At 46.0% G+C, this 4,644-nt stretch overlaps 1 protein-coding gene across 1 annotated transcript in view; it reads left to right on the top strand.

Moving 5' to 3' along the window:
• The window catches only part of ARPC1A (actin related protein 2/3 complex subunit 1A), a 39,273-nt gene that overhangs the window by 131 nt on the left and 34,498 nt on the right, over nt 1–4,644 (top strand). The gene's annotated exons all lie outside the window — the stretch shown is intronic.

Here is a 4,644-nt window from a genome sequence, read left to right as displayed (position 1 = left end):
GTAACGGCCAGCAAGGGCGAGCGTCTCAACCTGTCGGCCTCTCTTGTCCAGGCCTCGCGCCGGACTTGGACCCGCGGGGGCAGTGAGACGGGGTCTTAGGCCGCGGGGCCCCGCGGCTGAGGCGCGGCCGGGTCTCCTGGCCGGGGCCTCCTGAGGGGGCGGGGATCCCCTTTCTCCGTGGATCCCCTGGAGCTTCTCTCAGGATGTTCGAGCTCCTAGCCGCCTCCGATGACCGAATTAACGGCCCCTTCTGCGCCTCCAGGGTCCTACTTGCATCTCTGCTGGGGGCGTTTGTCACCGTCTTTAAAATTGTGTCAAGCAGAAGGATCTCCCCTAATGGAGCTATGTGCGGGACTTTTCATCTCTTTAGCGCCTAGAGTCGATCCCTGCATACAGTAGGCGCCCATAGGATGTTTGCCTGCTCTCTAGGGCAGCCCTCAATCCTTGAGTTATTGGGGAACCTTCCCGATCTCGAGAAAAACCTTCTCCCGAGTTCTTTAAGATTCCCCTGCATGAGTACCGCCTTCCCCCAAGTCAAAATTTCTCCCTTCTCGGCGCTCTTATTCGCTTGTTGGAATCTTTTATGCCAATCCTGGCACCGCCACTTTTGCTGGGTGATCCTGGGAAGATGCTTCTCTGTGCCTGTTTCCTCATCTGCAATAAAAAGATTCTTACCGTTTTGCTAAGGATCAAATGAGCTTATTTGCGTAAATTGCTTAGAATAGTTCCTGGCCCAGAGTAGGTGATCAATAAATATTAGCTATTATTACTGCTTCTGGGCATTCTATGCATATCCGTCTTCCTTTCCTTTTCTACCTCCTCCACTCTCCCCAAACACCAACTCTCCAGACTTGAAGACCAGAATGGTGTCAGCCTTATTTAAGTTTCTGGCCCCATCCCGGTATTTACAACGCTGCTGGGAACATGATAGGCACTTAATCAATTATAGCTTAGAATCTTTGATTATAAAGCCATCTGTTTTGCAGCTTTGGAACCTTCTGTCTATGTCAACTCATAGCTTAAATTGCCGAGATTATCTTAGTTCTGCCCTCTCTTCTCAATTTTATCTAGTCTTTTGGTTTCACATAGGGCCTGGGTTTTCAGGTATCTAAAAACAAAAGAGGGGCATCAGTCAGGAAGGTGTTTTTGCCCTGTTAGGGAGTGGGTAACTGTGTGGCTGTTGTCTTCCTTTTGTGTGTGTGTGTGTCCTGCAGCCTCAACCTCCTGGGCTTAAGAGATCCTTCCACCTCAGCCTCCTGAGTAGCTGAGACTACTGGCATGTGCCACCACACTGGGCTAATTTTCATTTATTTTTATTTATTTATTTATTTTTGGAGATAGAGTCTCACTCTGTCACCCAGGCTGGAGTGTGGTGGTGTGATCTCGGCTCACTGCAACTTCCACCTCCTGAGTTCAAGCGATTCTCCTGCCTCAGCCTCCCGAGTAGCTGGGACTACAGGCATGAGCCACTGCGCTTGGCTAATTTTTTTTTTTTTTCTTTTTGTATTTTTTGTAAAGACAGGGTCTCCATATGTGGCCCAAGCTGGTCTGGAGCTCCTGAGCTCAAGCTGTCCTCCCACCTCGACTTCCCAAACTGCTGGGATTTGGGGTGTGAGACACCACACCCAGCTTATATGGCTATTTTCTCCCACAAAGTATTCGGCAATCTTCTGGAGTACATCTGTTAATCACAGTTAAAGGAAGGGACCATTTTGGAAAACTATTTTGGACGGGGAGTGGTGATACTTTGATCTAATCGTCTCATCCAATGCTGAAACAAATCCTACATAAAGAAGTTTAAAATGGTCTGCTGGTGAGGCTGGTGCCTGGACTGGAGCCTGTCTGAACGTTGAGGAGGGTGTGGTGACCTTGTTGGAGTACTTGATGTTGCTAGATTGGGTAATGAGAGTGATTAGGAACTAGGTGAAACACGGTCTTAAAAACTGACCCTAAATAGGGGACTGAAATTCCCACTTGTGTGAATACTTTCAAGCTCCAAAGGAGTAGGGCCAAGAATTTATAGCATATGTCAACGTTTCCAAGCTCAGAGGAAAGTAACTGGTGGGTTCTATGGTTGGTTTAAAAGCCTTGGGTTGGCCAGGTGCAGTGGCTTACGCCTGTAATCCCAACTCTTTGGGAGGCTGAGGCAGGTGGATCACCTGAGGTCAGGAGTTTGAGACCAGCCTGACCAACATGGAGAAACCCTGTCTTTACTAAAAATACAAAATTAGCCAGGCGTGGTGGCACGCACCTGTAATCCCAGCTACTTGGGAGGCTGATGCTGGAGAATCACTTGAACCTGGGAGACAGAGGTTGCAGTGAGCTGAGATCGCGCCATTTCACTCCAGCCTGTGCAACAAGAGCAAAACTCCATCTGAAAAAAAAAAAAAGCGTTGGGTCAAAGGAAGAAAGGGAACCTACTGGCATGTATTTTCAGGCTACACTCTGTACTACTTGCTTTCACATGTTGTCTCATTTAATTCTCCTTGTGATGTCGGTGGTATATCCACTTTACAGAAGAAAAAAATGATATTTAGACGTATCAAGTGACTTGCCCAGGGTCTCATAGCTAGTGTGTGTCAAAAGCCAGGGTTCAAACCCAGCCTCAGCTTCAGAGCCCATGGCTAGCCATACATCAGAATGACTCTGTATTCAGTGTGATAGATAAAGAAAAGGGATGGGGAGGGGGCCGGGCACGGTGGCTCAAGCCTGTAATCCCAGCACTTTGGGAGGCCGAGGCGGGCGGATCACAAGGTCAGGAGATCGAGACCATCCTGGCTAACACTGTGAAACCCTGTCTCTACTGAAAATACAAAAAAATTAGCCAGGCATGGTGGCGGGCACCTGTAGTCCCAGCTACTCGGGAGGCTGAGGCAGGAGAATGGTGTGAACCTGCGAGGTGGAGCTTACAATGAGCCGAAATCGCGCCACTGCACTCCAACCTGGGTGACAGAGATTCTGTCTCAAAAAAAAAAAAAAAAGAAAGAAAGAAAGAAAGAAAGAAAAGAAAAGAAAATAAAGAAAAGGGATGAGGAGTTCCTGACATTTTTATTTGTTCCCTTTTCTCCCTCTCTAGCTCTCTTAAGACAGAACTTTTCAGATTTCACTTAAACATTAATCATAGGTTAGAAATTATAATTATCACCCTATGACAGAAGGTACCCTTTCTTGGTACATAATTCAGGCTATTAGGAATTTCTTCTGCATTCACTGGGTTTCATGAATGCAAGCTGTGTTTGCTAGGTGCATTCTAAATTTGACAAACATGAGTGTTGTCTTGGCCTACAGACTTAAAATAGCCACCTGATTATAAAAGAAGTACAGGTCTTGAGTGTATGTCCAAATATGGAACTTGAATGATATGGCAAAATTAGAAATTTTAGAAGCAATTACACTGTTGTGTAAATGGCCACCTCTTTTGAAGTCTTTGCTACATTGCTTATAAAACTGAGTTGAAGGCCGGGCGCGGTGGCTCAAGCCTGTAATCCCAGCACTTTGGGAGGCCGAGACGGGCGGATCACGAGGTCAGGAGATCGAGACCATCCTGGCTAACACGGTGAAACCCCGTCTCTACTAAAAAATACAAAAAAAAAACTAGCCGGGCGCGGTGGCGGGCGCTTGTAGTCCCAGCTACTCGGGAAGGCTGAGGCAGGAGAATGGCGTAAACCCGGGAGGCGGAGCTTGCAGTGAGCTGAGATCCGGCCACTGCACTCCAGCCTGGGCGACAGAGCGAGACTCCGTCTCAAAAAAAAAAAAAAAAAAAAAACTGAGTTGAACGTGAGAAAGCCTTTTGTCCGCAGCTGTACTTTTCAACTGGACGTGAAACATGTACTTTTATGGCACGCAGATATTTGCATCAAATTACTGATTTGCAGACCAATTTTATTTTTAGTTAACAAATAAGCTTATCAAATGTGGCTTTTGAACTAAAGCACTTTTAATTAAGGAGTTATTTTATGACAGCGTGTTATGTTGAGTAGCTGTAACTAAAATCTGTTGTGATGGAACAATTTGGAGTGAGCGTCTGATATCAGAGATAAAGAGAGAAGCATGCAGTGAGCATCTGGAAGTTCTTTTTAAAAAAAAAACACAAATTAAACATTCTCATTTGAATTCATTTAAAATTTTTTTAAATTGCCAATTCCTAAACTTTTTCTCTGTAAGTTGTAGTTTGCTTTCTAGACTGTATAAAAGAAGAAAGTAATGACTTAACTATCTTCACTCTTCATATCTTAGAATAGAATATGAAATACTAGCATTTCTCTGCCAGTTCAAGATATTGGATGTTTTTTATTTAAAGTTGCACTTACCTTTGGGTTCCCCCCTCCTTTTTTTTTTTTTTTTTTGATACAGAGTCACCCTCTATTACCCAGGCTGCAGTGCTGTGGCACCATCTTGGCTCACTGCAACCTCCGCCTCCCATGTTCAAGAGATTCTTGTGCCTCAGCCTCCCGAGTAGCTGGAATTACAGGTGCCTGCCACCATGCCCAGCTCATTTTTGTATTTTTAGTAGAGACGGTTTCTCCATGTTGGCCAGGCTGGTCTGGAACTCCTGACCTCAGGTGATCTACCCGCCTCGGCCTCCCAAAGTGCTGGGATCACAGGCTTGAGCCACCGAACCTGGCCTGGGTTCCTTTCCAATTA

The sequence above is a fragment of the Chlorocebus sabaeus genome, chromosome 28 (genome assembly GCF_047675955.1).
Source record: "Chlorocebus sabaeus isolate Y175 chromosome 28, mChlSab1.0.hap1, whole genome shotgun sequence".
In the NCBI taxonomy this organism is placed as follows: domain Eukaryota; kingdom Metazoa; phylum Chordata; class Mammalia; order Primates; family Cercopithecidae; genus Chlorocebus; species Chlorocebus sabaeus.
Note: the sequence above shows the minus strand (reverse complement) of the source record. Positions and strands in the feature narration are given on the sequence as shown.